Source organism: Agelaius phoeniceus, chromosome 1 (genome assembly GCF_051311805.1).
Source record: "Agelaius phoeniceus isolate bAgePho1 chromosome 1, bAgePho1.hap1, whole genome shotgun sequence".
NCBI classification, from domain to species: domain Eukaryota; kingdom Metazoa; phylum Chordata; class Aves; order Passeriformes; family Icteridae; genus Agelaius; species Agelaius phoeniceus.
The window spans coordinates 105,346,138-105,362,078 of record NC_135265.1 but is presented as its reverse complement, the minus strand read 5'-3'; positions in this window follow the sequence as shown (position 1 = coordinate 105,362,078).

Here is a 15,941-nt window from a genome sequence, read left to right as displayed (position 1 = left end):
GACTTAAAGGGTCTTCACCAAAAGAGACCACCCCAGATATCATTCCTGGGGAACATCAACTGGTTCAAATTAAAGGCTTAGATTCAGATTGACACTCAGAAAACTGCTCTTGCTTGAGCCAATTCATCTCCATAACACAGAGGAGAAAGTGGCCCCTGCCATGTAAGAAGGCCTATTGCACCCTTGTGAGGAAGCCATTGTGCTGTCTGTGTTTGGTTATGGTTTTATTTTAGAATGAAGCATACTCAGTAAACCTGGTAAAAGGAAGCTATGAGAAAAATGGGAAGATGCTAAACCAGGGTTGAGGTCAGCAAAAAACAGATGCCAGTGTAAGAAGGTGGGCCATATTCAGAAATAATAGGATATGGGTTTACACTAGGGAAACCAAGTGTGGTAGGATTCAATAATGCAGGTGGAGACAAGATTCTGGTGTGAGGATCTTTTATTTTCAGTCCTTTCTTTTCTCCAGAGATTAATTTTCAGGGTCTGATCTGGTTTCTACTTTTCCATTCATATATGACAGATCTTGGTTTCACTTCCTTAGGCTGTGGGACCAATCAATGTGAAAGGAGAAAAGTGGGAGATGAAAATGCTGTTTACCCACTGTAAACAACATTTACAGCTAAATATTTGCTCAGAACTGCCCATTCTTTCCTTAAGGGACTTTGGAGGAAGAGATTGGGATCAAGATACAAGACTCATCTTGTTTCTTTCAGCCTCTTACACTGCTCCAAGATAGGAAAAGCAGAATGTGGGGATGTGCAGAATTAGGGAAGACCTATTGAGCCACCGACTTTCATTACCAGCATGGAATCAGTGTTAGCTGTTTTTTATTTTGGGGCTGAAGGACGGGATTTAGCACCTGGAATGATTTTTTTGTGCTATGGTTTCTTTAACTGCTGCCTTTGCAATGTACCGAAGAAGCCAATGCTTCTTGAGATTTCCTCTGCATTTACCTTTTCTCATTAGAATTTATTTTAATAATCACACATTACTCCAAAACAGCAAAAAAGTGTCCCTGTTTCTGTCAGAAATATTGCACTTGGTATGCAAAGTTGTTTTTAATCGTCAGACTGGTCTGCATACGTATAGATAGCGCCTTACAGCATTGTTTTTGCAGCCTTAATGGGGAAAATGTACATACTGGGGCAAAGTAATTGGATTTCGGCTGAGAAGCAGCATTTGAATGAAATCAATAAAGATTCTGTCATCTAATATTTTAAGTTTGGTACAATGTGTATACTGCAGGTCAGTGTAAATTCATTAAAAAGATCAATGCGATGAAATTTGTCTTGGGTGCCTTGAAATATCCTAGGGTGACTTGAGAGGAAGTTGCCAAGGAAACAAGAGATGCAACTCAGAGAAACATTTAGGTGTTTTAACTTGATGTCTGAATTCTACTGAGTTTCTGTGATAGTATAATATAGGAAGTTGTCATGGAAACAAAATTCAACAAATGGTTAATGAAGAGCCAGGCCAGGCAATTACTGCAGGTGGCTGTGTCAAACAGTTTGGACCAGAACATCCTTAAAAAATGAGAACTCTCCACAGGTCCTTGGTGGTTTTTTTTTCCACCAAATAAAAAGAGGAAATTATGCTTGGGCACCAAAATGGTAGATGCATTCTCAAAACTGCTAACATTTTAACATCTTTTTAGCTGTGTTAATTTTTGTTAATATAAATCATAACTCTTTAACCAGCATCTAGAAGCTCTCCTACAGGTAATCAACCTGCTTTGAAGTTCAGATATAATTCTCTTGTATTATTGTCCATAATAAATGAAACATTTTAATTAAAAATACTTTTAAAACTCAATTTGTATCTTGATTGGTGCCTCTTCCAAAGGCTTTTTGTTTGACATGATGTTTTGGTTTTTCTCTTTTACCCTAGGTTTAGTCCCATGTGTACTTTTCTTCAATAGTAACTCCTTGCCAAACTTATTTTAATTTCTGTAATAGAACATAACAGTCATTTTCCAGGATCATGCAAGCATCAATATTTTTCTTCCTTTATTATTCCATTTCAACTTCTCAATTTCCTGTCTCATTAGGTCTGAGGCGTTTGTTAGCATGTGTACAGTGCTTTAGGGCCTCAGCACTGATGTGAAAACCCATAACTTCCTATCAAATTCAAAGGAGAAATCTAAGAACACGTACAGTAGCATGCAATGTATATTCTTTTTTAATGCCTTGAGGAAACCATGGCATTGGCAGTCTCAAGGAGATTAGCTGATACAGGCTCCATAACTAAGCACACAGAAGGCATTTCATTCTGTTATATACAGCAATAAATATGTATACATTCTGTTCTATGCAGACAGACCACACCTAATGAATAGATAAGATAGAAAGGTAATCTAAATACTTCTGCATGGAAATTCCTTTCACAAAGCTACTTAAAATTCACAATAATTTTACTTCCCCAATGGAATGCCCTCAAATAGTTGTTCCTGGGAAGTATTTCCTATCTAACACTCATACTAAGAACATAATGCTATTTCTTTTGCTAAAAAGCTCCTGGCCATTATGTTCTAGCTTCAGCCTGCCACTTGTTAGAAATAAGGCTTTTTGAGATGTTTCACAAACATTTTTGTCTGCCTTAAATAGCAAGGGATTAAGATGCCAAGTACTGGATGACAATATTTGTAGCTACCTCACCACTTTCAGTTATAACTACAATTGTGAAATTTACATTATGTCATTTCTGCCAGCTCCACACACACAGACATACAAATGGGACATTTTGAAGCATATCTGTGCTTGTACAGGAATGAGGGTAAAGAAAACTTGTGTCATGTGCTTGGCTACTAGAAATGCCATATGCTTTCAATGAGGTTTAGCTTTTTCATGAACACAGAAAAATCTTCCCTTTGATCCCTTCACCTCCTCCTCACCGCTGTACCACAAAGGTGACAGAGGTTGGTGGAGTATCCACACACCCTGTGGTCCTGTTTCCCTCTGCCTGCTGCCCCAGGTTGTTCTTCATATAGTGCAGCTGCACTGATGGTGAACAGGAGAAAAAATAGGAAATCCAACCCAAAAATACAATATTTCTAGCTCAGCAAGACCCCTTCAATTCATTATGGGATTTATGTGGGGGAACGTAAGATGTAGTGTTACTTTCAAATCTGTCTTCACATGAGCTTCACAAGGTCCAGATGGATGCTTGGAGAGAAGAAAAAAGAGAATCAAACTTTCACAATTGTCTCATTAAAATTCTGGAAATATCTGCACTTCTCCATTCCTTTGAATGAAGATTTCCAGGAAAATTTCAGCTTTTATGTAAGTTTCTGGACTTCATGGTCATGTAGAAAAGTGCTTAAAAGGTTTAGAAAGAGAGGACAGATAGGCTAAGCCTTGTATAGTATGCTTTTTTTAATATCTACACATTATTGAGAGGCTGAAACCACGATACATGAATGATTGGGACTGGTCAATTATCAAGACTCCAAATGTAAACCATATTTAACATGAATGCATGCCCTTGGAAACCACACACAATCTCTCTTACCATCAATCCTCCCAGCAGAAAATCTAAACAGAAGTAGGATTTTGCCAAGCACCAGATGACATCTCTGAGCTGTGAAGGGTACAGAAAGATAAAGAGAGGAAAAATAATTCATTGTCATTCCCAACATAGTAGTTAAGCCTACCTTGCCCTTAAATGCATTTTGCAAACTGTATGATTCTGTAATTTTACAGCTTTGTGCTAAAGATAATACAATAACCTTGAAATTTGCTACATAGCAACACAATCAATTAACTACTTACATATGGACAAACACTTGAATACATTGTATTGTGTCTGCATGCTACATTGCACTTCTCTTGTAGACTGCATTCAATTAACTCAAGGCTGCTGTGAGTTCCTGACCATGCTGCAGAATAAAGTCCTTCAGTGAAAGGGTGGTTGCCCCTTGTGTGTCAAGATATTCAAACTTTAAACTTGAATGAGTCCTCTGAAAGTTTAATTGCAACACTATTAGTGCTAGAAAGTCTGTTTTTAAGGCCTGTTGCAGTTTAAGGCAGCTGAGGAAGCAAATCAGACTCTGGCTCACTGCTCATTGCCCAAAGATGGTGTAGTCAGCTGGATAAAGACAAAAAATGCATCTTTGTTTGCTATGCAGTCAAATACCATATGTCCTCTGGATTATTTTTCTTTAATAGCATTTATCAGAATTTATCAACTTCTTGAGATCCTAAGTTAAGGAATAAGGAACCTTAAAGTTAGGGTTTCTTTCTCTACTATTTGTATTAAGTAACAAGAAAAAAAAGGTGCTCCACTGTAACAGCAGTATTTTCCCAGCAACTCATTTTGCTTGGTGTTCTGAAAATACAAGCTGAAGAGATATTGAAGCTATGGGAATCCTGGGATACAAAGTTACGCTACCTTATTAATCATCTGTCCTTTTTAAATGCTCCCATAGGTTAGCATTTATGTAAGAATCATTGGCATCACTGGGTTTCTTGCATACTTTGTAATGACCAGTGCTACTATGTTCAGTCAGGGATAACAAATTATACTTTTCCTAACTTATACAATTATCATTTCACACTTTGACTGCTCACAAAAAGCAATTTACATCCCATACACAAATTTAATGCTTGTACCTCTGAAATTGGGAGCAGTTCTATAAAGAAAACTGATTCCTTATGAATGATTTTTCAAACGATAAATGTGAAAACTCAACCTTAAAAAAATTCAACAGTCCTTTTTCCATTAATATAACTTTCAAAATGAATAGGTCTGTGAGCTTTTTATTCTTGAAAAACATAGTGGAGAGAGGCCAGAGCTGTCTTCCCAGAAGGAGTCTGTTAAATAATAAATATAAACCCCAATAACTTTCAGGCACTTCAAACCAGGCACAAAATACAGAAAACTCACAGCAGTTAGTCAGTAGATCAGAACCAGGGATTCAAGTAATTTTTATTCACTTGCGCAACTCAGGGCAATTTGTCTCTCACTGAACTGCTGTTTACAAAGCATCCACAGCAGAAGAACATTTTAAGCATCATGTGTATGGAACTTCCCACTAGGAAACACAGCTGGTGATATGGCAATTTAACAAAAATAAATTAAATCTATACATGACCCTCTCAAAGGCTGAGCAGTTTGCCAGTGCTTTGGGGAAAATTCTCCTGTTGCTTACATCCTCTTTGACAAATTTTCAGGTCTCTTCTGATCTGCAGACCCTCCCTGCATCTTCAAAGTATGGACTCATGGGTAAATTTAAGCCTCTGGCCAATTGACCTGGCAGGGACTGAGCAAGAAAATCCACATCAAAGGGTACAGGCTGGGACAGGGAATCCAGTCAGCCCCTTGCTCAGCATCAAGGCAGGAGTCATGCACTGTAGGATGTGACTCGTGCACAGGATGTGAGAGCCAAGCCTCTTGCAAAGCTCGTGTGGTCTGCTCTTGGTGAACAGCAACAGGACGGGGCACAGAGATAAGGCTGCTAAATGCCAGCTGTCCCTTGCTGGGGCTGCAGCATCTGGAGTGGACACCTTCAGCAGTGACACCTGCTTCTCCTCCATCAGAGGAACTAGACCACCTGCTATCAAACGCATCGGGTGCAGGGTCTGCTCACCCCGACTGTGGCATCCTTCATTCCAGGTGGAGAAATCCTGACCTCTTTCTTTCTTTCTTTCTTACCCAGCACTTTTCAGCCATTCCCAGCACTGGACAGGCTGCATGGCTGAACTGGGCCACCCTTCAGCAGCGACCTTGACTTTAGACTGTGCCCCTCACTGGGCCAGCAAAGATCTGTTCAGAGCTCACATAAGCACAGGTGAAAAGTTTAAGTGTGCTGCTGACAGAGAGATTTTTACTAAAATGTGTGTGGGAGCCTGAGTTAGCCTGTGGTGAAAACATGGTCTCAGTCTAGATACTCCATCACAAGAATGACAGATCCAAAGTGCACCAATGCACTATCCTAAATCACATTGTTTCTAGTGTCAGGAAAGGAAAGCAAATAAAGCAAGGAGGTAAGGACAAAACATGATGAGTGAAAATATGTATGTGTATCCATAAGCACGTGTGCCCCCCCTACACACACACTACATAACCTAATTGCATTTCCCATGATAACACCTTCAGGAAGACAGTTCAATTTCAGCTATGAAATATAGCCCCGTTTTTTTGGGTATGTCATAGATTTCAACTGGCAGTTTACCAGTTGATAGTTTGAGGCTGAAGGAAACACTTTCATTCATTTCACTGAGGGTAATCGTGGTGTGCAAAGGCACTGATTAAAATGATAAACTGAAAGAGGGCCAGAAGTGAGAGAAAACCTCTCTGCCCCTCCTGCCTCTACTCGCTTCCTGCTCCTCAGCACTGGATTCCTCAACCTTTGCCACAACTTGCTGGTAAATAGTCTGGGCTAAAATTAGGTATATAGCAAAGGGTAGGTGTTACCATCTGCTGCATGTTGTTAATTCTTGATGGCCTGATAACGTCTATTTTTGATGTTCTTTATTAGCTTTCAGGGGAGGAGAACACAGGGATGGGGCTCTAGTGCCACCATCAGTGGTTTGCAGTATTTGCTGCTTTTCTTCAGTTAACAGCCACCTCTGTCACAGCAAAGGAGTTTAAGAAGAACATGCTAGGTAAGACAAGTGACCATGACAATATTTGAGATATTATCCATCATTTCAGTGCTTTGAAATAATCACTGATTTTCTCATCTGGTTCTGAACTCTCCATTTTCATTCTCCACCTACAATCATGCTCCCAAAGATGGAGTAAACAAGCCAGATAAGTGACTTAGCACACATGACTCTCAGCCTTTTACTAGGTAGTAAGCATGTAAATGATGGTTCTTTAAAGACAACAGCTGAAGGCCTGAGCTGTCTTTCTGATCTTTTACACTATACATGGCTAAGCATTTTGCATCATGCTCAGCTAAGCATACTGCAAACAAAACCTGGAAAGAGAAAATAACTCAGAAATTAGCTCAGGCCTCTCAAACTAAAGAGAATCTTCATCATAAGTCAAATTTTCAAGTGAAAAGTTTATTAAGTATTTTAAAGGTTAGTACTGGAGGCTACCTTTTTAATACAAGCTTGGAATGCATTAAAAGTTTTTACCTGGAATCCTAAGCTTTATACTGACCCGTTATTTTGGAATTCCAACTGTATGTAGACTTCTTATTCTTATCTTGCACATCCTCATAAAAGCTCCTTCATCACATGCTACCAGTCATCTCTTCCTAGAGCCCATGTTGGTCATACTCAATAATTCTCTTTCTCCTCCAAGGTGCCAGAGATTCACTATGACACCAGCTGTGACAATTAAGTGCTTCATCCTCTAATGAACCAGATGATGCAGCAGTCCAGCTCTCAATCCCATTGAGCTGCCATCCTGGCTGGGTGCCTCTGCCATCTTGACCTGTCTGCCCAAAATCCTTCCTGAGAAATCTTGGCTGTGTTCTTCCAAGTGCCTGAAAAAGCCAACAAGCCAAGCACCGCTTTCAGGACTGGCAAGTATATTTGTTTTCAGCATCTCTGTGGTGAGTCAGTGAGACAGATGTACTCTGGAGGGCTAGCAAAGTCACATTGCCTTTTTATGAATAGCTGAGATATTCAAAACTGCAAAGCAGCTTCCCAGAGGAGGCAAATGCGCCCCAGCCTGAGTCGGCTTAGGCCCTCCTGGAAGGCTCAGTGTCTGGAAACATTAAGTAAGAAATATCAACAGCAATTGTAAATGTCAGCAAAGAGAGTTACTACTCACAAGTGATACATTAAAGATCCCCATCCAGTGGGAAAACTGTATCTGATATTAAGCTCTCCCCAGACACAGAGCTCTGCTACAGAGAGATGGAATACTTGTAACTGAAATAGATAAATGCTCTGGCTGCTTTTAGAAAGCCTCCTGAATTATGTGGCTTTTTCGATCTAAAGAGATTTATATCTCAACATGAGCAGGCTCTACTAGAAAAATCAGAAAAAAAGGGAATGTCTGCAGGTGACAGTGTTACCCAACTCCAACTCACCATGTGACCTAGAAGCAAGAATTGTTAAATACTTAGCTCAATATTTCTAAAATTGTGGTCCGTGATGTTTCTAAGGGTCACTAAAGGATACAAAAGAAGTTTAAAATGTTAGATATCAGGAGCAGCTGTAGTTCATTTCTAAAGGAGGTGGGTTTTGGATGTGGATTATAACACGAGGCGGCAACGTTCACAAGATGAGGAACTCATACACCCTCAGCTGCTACCAGCAGCTCAGTTCCTTCAAGGTAAAGCATTAATTAAAATCACATGTAGCTGGCAATTATAGTTTGGTTTGATACCCCTGTAAGACATAGAAGGAGCTATGTCTGATGCAGTGAGTAAAAATGTTGGGATTACTTGGAAAAAATGAGTCAAAAAATAGTCACAGATGGTTTAGAAAATACTACGCCTGCCTTATAGGGAGCTATCTGTTGTTTTCTAGTCTGAATAAGCTGAGAAATTCACAGAAGGGATGATCGGTGAAGAGAAAAGTGGACACCATAAGCTGTCAGGCAAAGGCTTTGTTTGTGTAATCTAGCAGCATTTCATCAGCTTCCAAGAAAATTCACAAGTTCATTCCAGTTGAGGACCATCACATGTGCTGCTGCTATGAAGAAATGGAAGAAAGAATAAGGGTCTTGCAAATATGAAATTATCACCTATAGTACCCAGTCAGAGAAAGAAAACTAAATAGTTGTATCCCTAAATCTTATTCACACACTCCCTCCTCTCACAAACAGACACGCAGAGTATGCAAAAGGATAAGGACTGCTTGCTAATCCCTGGCTACTGCAAAGGAAGATAAGTAATCCTCTGTAATCAAATCTGTATGAAGCCTTTGTTTCTTCATAATAAAGCATTCATGTTACAGATGCCCTGCCAGATTTTACCATCTTTCCATTATATTGATTCTTAAATAGGAAAGCTATCATACTTCTGACTGCTTCTCATGAGGAGACTAATTAGATTATTTCATCATCTGGTTCATCAAAGCAGGAAATACTTAAGTGTCACAGCTGGTCTCAAACTAAATATCTAGTACCAAGACTTTAAGTGAAAATTATTACATCTTTAGTGGGTATTTCATAAATGGCTAGACAGTAAAAAATTATGAAGATAACAGATATAATCTCACATATTTGGGCTGCAAAGGGAGTCAACTCTGCAAGTGCATTTGGATTTATTTTCTCTTGCTTTTGCTAGTACTATCATCAAAGAGGTTTTGTATAATGAGCAGATCTGGAAAACTGAGAGAGCTATTTAGATTTCTGGCAAAGATTTATGACTGAGAATTAAAAACTCTGAGGCAACATCTTCATTTAAAGTGAATGTCCTGTTACTGATGCAGCCTTTCCAATCAGAGTATTTACCACTGTGGAAAGATCAACTACAAGGAAGCACACCCCTCCTTGCAAAGGAGCCATCCCACTGCTCAATCACTATTCACTGTCCATCATTCCTTTCTGAATTTGTAAAATATCTTCCTCTTTTGCACATACTGTCTACATTCAGCAAATCCTCCTGTGTGACAAAGCCACAACTTTGTTGTTCTTCGCCTTCTATATATACACAGAGGAAAAGAAAAGACAAACTACTCATGTGAAAGAAGAGTTTGTTACCACAGTGATTTTGAGTGAAATGGCCTATCACCAGCAGACACTTAGGAAAAGGCCTAGGCTTTGCAGGTCTACTTAAGACCTCAAAAAGAGCAGTGTGATAGTAGGTAAATAATTTCCTTTAAAGAGTATTCTCATGAAAATCATATGTAAAAGTAGAGTCTTCATATTATATCAAAACCTCAGTAACTTTGTTATGGGAAAATATAATCCTATTTCTCTTACAGACCTATAATGTCATTATGTAAATGGCTATACAAAACCATGATTGCATCAACTAAATGAAATTGTTGTGTAAGACAGTTGCCAGCCTCGGCAAATGAGGGTTTTCAGCACTGTAATACCAGAAAGTTTCCTCCTATAATACTAGAGGTAATGTTAACATTGTTGATTCCTGTGGCATTTTTTACTTTGAGGTTTATCATAATTAACCTTGAAGAGCAAAGGACCAAAAAAATAACAAATCTGTGGAAGTTGATCATGCAGTGAAAATTGTAATAATATTTAGACTCCTCTTATGTTCTACACTTCCTTGACTTTATTAGAAATTTAGAATTCCTCATAAATTTGCTGGCCAGTTTACTTGGTCAAAAATAGCTCCTTTTAATCTAAACTCCCTTGGTTACTTTTAAAAAATTAGGCTGTAGGCCTCATAAAAATTTTCAACTGAAGTTTTGACTGGGTCACTTTGATGTGGAAAAATGTAATTCTTATGTCATAACTATCTTTTAGAAGTGATATGAACCTCAGAAAAGGACACATTCTTTCTGAACTCAGTCTAATTTTTGGAGTGCAGAGTAATGGAAGATGAAAATAGTTTAAAACACACATGCAATAGTTTGAGGGCAGTAACAGTGCCATAAGAATATTTCCAATAAGCTGTCTCCTGAATTAATGGCATAAAGCTGTTACAAGACAGTGCTATTAAATAAACTGGCAAAATTTTGCTACAAACTTCAGTTAATGATCCTGTAAAATCATGACCCATGATGCAGATATTTTTAGCCTATTACATCATTAGCTATTCTTAAATTTCTAACTTATCTCTGCCTTTGTGCTGGTTTTAACTTGAATGCATTTCATTTTCTACATAGTAGTCAGTGTGTAGCCATACTTTATGCTGATAAAAAAGGCCAGAAATGAAATTCAGATTTTTGTACAATTCTGCGGCTGACCTGTAACCAGCAGTGTGCAACGTCTGCTGTGCTAAAAATGCTGGCCAGGGAACTGCACCCACTCTCCTGTGTTGAAAAATGTCTCCATCTCCAAAAAGGCAAAGAGATGGATCTTTACAGATCTTTACAATGAAGTCTCAAACATGTGTATGAGCTTGTCCACAGTAATGGTTTAAGAACCATGAGCACTGCAGTGGCACTAGTTGTGAAGTGTACAATCCTCATTATTCCACTGCTTTTTGGGCACTGTTTTCCACTTTGTTTTCTCCTCTTTACAGACCCTCATTTTCTCATACATAACTCATTTTCTCATCTCAAAACTGTATGTTACAGAAATACCCTTTAAGGAAGGACACAGAAGGGAAAAAAGAGTTCTAAGACAGGCCAAAGTGACTATTCCACCAATCCCAGGTGCTTAAAGGACTGTAGGCTCCACAATCTGAGGCAAATGGAGGCAATATTACAGACAAAATGAGAATGTCTGACCTCCTTCTCCCTCAGCAGAAGTTATTGTTTGGGTTTTACACAAGAATAGGAAAACTGAATATGGGTGCCCGATATTCCAACTAGTGATAAGCAATACTCCTATTTTACTTAAAGACAATTTACTTACTGACATGGGAAAAAGGACAACATGCCATTGCATATTGAACAACAGGGGGGAAAAAATCTTACTCAAATATTTACCTTCACAGCATTTTATTAGTAGCATTTTGTAGTAATCACATATTATCTGAGCAGTGAGAGACATAATTCTCTCCCAGGATTTTCCTGGGAAGCTGTGAGAAGGCTCAGAGAAAATAATTCTTATCTCTACTTGCTGCACCTGTTGTTGTGCACATGTGGAATGTGTTATGGGGATTGTTTACCAAAGAGCGATTTCTTAATTGGACTCTGGTGATGGTGTTTTGATTGATTGACCAATGAGGTCAAAGCTATATTGGACTGTCTGGCAAGGGTGATGGGTTTTTCATATAGTATAGAATAGTGTAGCAAGAATAAAGTGATTGATCAGCCTTCTGCAATCATGGAGTCAATGCTCATCATTCCCCAGTGGGGACCACTGCTGCTACAGTATTTTAACCATGAGTACTATCTCCCTAGCTGATCTGAAAAAAGTTTCCTGAATTCTGTCAGGGCTATCATTTCCATAAAGGTCATCGAATGAGGCCTTATTTTGTTGTTTTGTTATCAAACAGGTAGCACCAGAGAACTGATAAATAAAAATTCCCTTGTGGATCATAGTCCTGCTATGGTACTGTTGTCCTTTTTTACTTACAAGTTAGGCAACACAACAGAGAAATCACACCTTTCTCTCATGTGGCTTGCATTTTTATGTTCTTGTGGCAGCAGCCAATTTTGCTATTGCCACAACTTCCCATCCTCCAGCTTACATTTACTAAGTAGCCCTTCATTCCCCCTTATCACCAGATGTGATGTTCATGTTTCCAATCCCATACCACATGGGATTCTTGTTTCCAATCCCATGCCACACTCTGTTATCTACAGATGTTTGTGGAAACAGGTAACAAAAAAATAAATTCAAACCATGCAATTTTACAGACAAGCCTTCCTGATAGTTAAAAGAAATCTAAAGGCACCTCCAGTAACAAATATTTAACAAAATAAAGTTACTAATGTGTAAATGAATATTAGATTGAAGAAAACCAGTTGGGAAATCAAGAAGGAGGAACTAAGCAGCAAAAACCAGAGCTATGGAAAGACTTACTTTGTTGTAAGTAAATGCAAACTACTAACTGAAATATAAAAATGGTCTGAAACAAGTAAAGGAAATTTGAGATTTTCTCATCACAGGGAAAATAGGAAAGATTATGCATTTCTTAAGAAGGCACTGTGATTGCAGTGTCAGGATCCCAGTGTCAACAGTGCCTCCCAGCCCTTCTTCTCATAAGACAGGTAGCTAAAAAGCCAAATAAGCCAGAAGGGAGGACCACAACAGAGCTCTGCCTGCAGTTTGGCAGCCAGAGTACTTCCAAGAATGCCTGGATGTCTCGAGAACAGAAGAATTTTGAATCTCAGCCCTCAGAGCATGGCCCGTAACTCTCTAACCCCAAAACAGCCCATGTGGCAGGCTCAGACCCAGAGCTGAAAGCCCAGGCTCTGCAGCACATCAAGAGTTCAACAGGTTGAATAAAAAATGCTTGTGAATAAAAAGCAACTTTCTTTAGAAAATTTTCAGTCTACTTGAAGAACAACCCTGACAAGAAGGTGATAACCTCAACTCCTTTATGCCAGGAAGGAAAGTCCTCAGAGCTAGGCCCAGCTAAGTGACCCAGCCTCATTAGAACAGCTCTGATGTCATTTTAGTGATGTCAAGGCACATTGAAGCTGCCAAAGAACCCACAGAACCATGGACCTGCCCCAACACCCTGCAGGCTTCCCATGCTTCTGAGATATGGCCAGGGTCATGGGAACACACCTGGGCAGCTGCGATGCTGTTCACTTATCAGTGTCCATGTTATGCTTCCAGAAGATTACAAAGCAAAAATATATCCATTAAACAGCCCCAGGAAAGCTTTCAAACCATGTATGGTATTGGGACATCTCTAACCAAATAAATAGTACCTTTTCCCCACAAATTGGTAACATTAGACACTGACAAGTAAAAATATGATGATATTAAATTTCTAGCAATTCACATATCGTTGTTATTCAAAGAACTGTATCCTAGTGATTCACACACTGTATACACTGATTCTCTCCAACAGGCCAGCCTTACCTGCACACACACAAGCACATACACAATTCTGTCCACAAAAAACTGGCCGACCAAGCCATGGAAACATTGAAGGTCAGGTAGGGGCTGGGTATAGGGCCTTGGCAACCTGATCTGGATGAAGATGTCCCTGCTCATTGCAGGGAAGTTGGACTAGATGAGCTGTAAAGGTCCCTTCCAAATCAAACTATTCTATGATTCTATGAAAAAACCTGCTAGCTGGGACACCACAAGACTTCTTTCAGCAACTGGAACATACCTCATATCCCTTGGCTGTTCTCCAGCCACCTTCCATTCTCTTCTTCTTATGTCCAATTCAAAATAAGCAGTAGGCAAGTCTTTATTGGTGTGTTGAGGCTAGTGAACAAAATTATCAAGGCAGAGTAGCATTTATCTCCTGTAATTTATAGCTGTTTATGTAATTTGGAAATCTATTTTTAAAAGTCAACCCTTTGCTGCTGCTGACACCTATCCAAGCTGAATGCTATGAAGAGGTACGACCTCTTCAATTACCTCACTAACCTCACTTCTTTAATTATGTTTAATCTTGCAAAAGAAGTTTTGCTGTTTCCACAGGAGTACATGCCTAGCAATCATTATTCCAAAAACATATCTTACTGGTATAATTCTTTTTACTTCACAGAAGTTTAAAAATACAAGTAAAGGTCATATGCTAATTTGACATTTCAAAATCACACTCAAACCTGAAGATTCATAAAAGTTTGATTATGACACTTGATGTACTCTATGTATAGAAAAAGCTTAGAAATACTTCTTTTTGTAATGCAACTGAGTTTTTTTGCAATAAGACATAATATTAAAAGGCTTTAAATAGTAGAGAATACCTAGCCAAAGAAACTTTACCATTGTCCTGCTAAGACAACAACAGATGTACCAAACAACATACTTTCTGAAAATTCTTGAGTAATCACAGTTGTCACTTCTCCAAGTTGCCACGAGAATTTATAGCTTAAAAAACCCTTTTAATTTGTGAATGTTTTAAGTAAAATACACACTCCACCATTTTTTTAATTTGAATGTGTGATACAAGAATAAAAAAGAAGAAAATCCCATTTAAAATGGGGGAAACAACCTTACAAAACCTTAAGAACACTGAAGATGTGCATAATACCTAGGCTGATACTTATTAAATACACCTTTAGTATCTCATTACCATCTTGTATTCCTCCATCCTTACCTTCTCCCCTTTTCTTTCATTTCTTACGAACTTTGTAAACTCTTCGGAGCAGGTTTGTTTTTTTTATACAAGGCTTGACACAACAGAGAGCATTTTTCCCTCTGAGCAATTAACATATACAACATAAAAGAAAACCAGATCTTAAATTGTCCTGTTATATTAGCTGGTTTCACTCATCACTGATCTTTCAGTATGCTGCAGATTCTGCCTCAGAAGAATCTGACAGACACTGAACAATCTGATGGCTGGTTAGGAACAGCTGGGGTCTTGGAGAGCTAGAAAAGTGTAAGGAGCTATTTAAATTATGAATTCAGCATAACAGGCAAATAATTATGTTTAAAAGATGACCCTATCACCTCAAACTATCAACTGCTAACACCACCACGAGATTTCCAAGTTAGCAATAGTTTTCTCCTCCAAGTTTTCTTCTCCTGAGAAAATGTAATGGTTTCAGGTTGGCTGCAGATGTGTAACATCACTTCTGTCATATTCACAAGGTTTTATTCATGGCCAGAGCAGTGGAAAAGCAGCAAACAGGTGTCCAAGGCATAATTTTGTAACTATTTAGGACAGGATAAGATATGACAAGTTCCAATCTTCAACTTTTGACTTAGCCTGAGCAGCTTAGAACCTGCCTGCACAAGTCCTCTACATACAAGCCATACTTAGGAGGCTGGATTCCCAGGTGCTGGAAGTAGCTGCTCAGCTGCTTCCATTCAGTGGTGAACACAGTGATGGTAGGTTAACAGCTGGGCTTGATCTTAGAGGTCTTTTCCAATCTTAATTATTCTAGGATTCTAGAAAGCCACTGTTTGCAAAGGGACTCCACAGAAAAGACAAATTAATCAGGTCATTAATTGTTAAACAGCCTAAAGAAGGTTATTCCCTTAGAAGGGTTCTGCTGCTTAGCTCAAAGGACAAGGGTGGTTTCTTGATCTTTAAGATTGTTCATCTATCTTTTAGCTGGAATTAAAATGATAATCTGGAGTTGTTCATAGCAGCGGATGTGGAACAGACAACATTGTCATTTCTTGTGCTGTTTTGTAGAGTACAAAGGGAAAACAAGATAAGTGAAGCAGTTATCATTTATTACATGCTTGAGTCCCATACATCATTTAGTACTGGATGAGAGCATCTTGGGAGGGCAGGGGAATTCTGACTAGGAAAGCAGAAGCTCCAGGTAGGGAATGTCTTCTAAAACTAAAAGCAAATAAAGAACCATCTA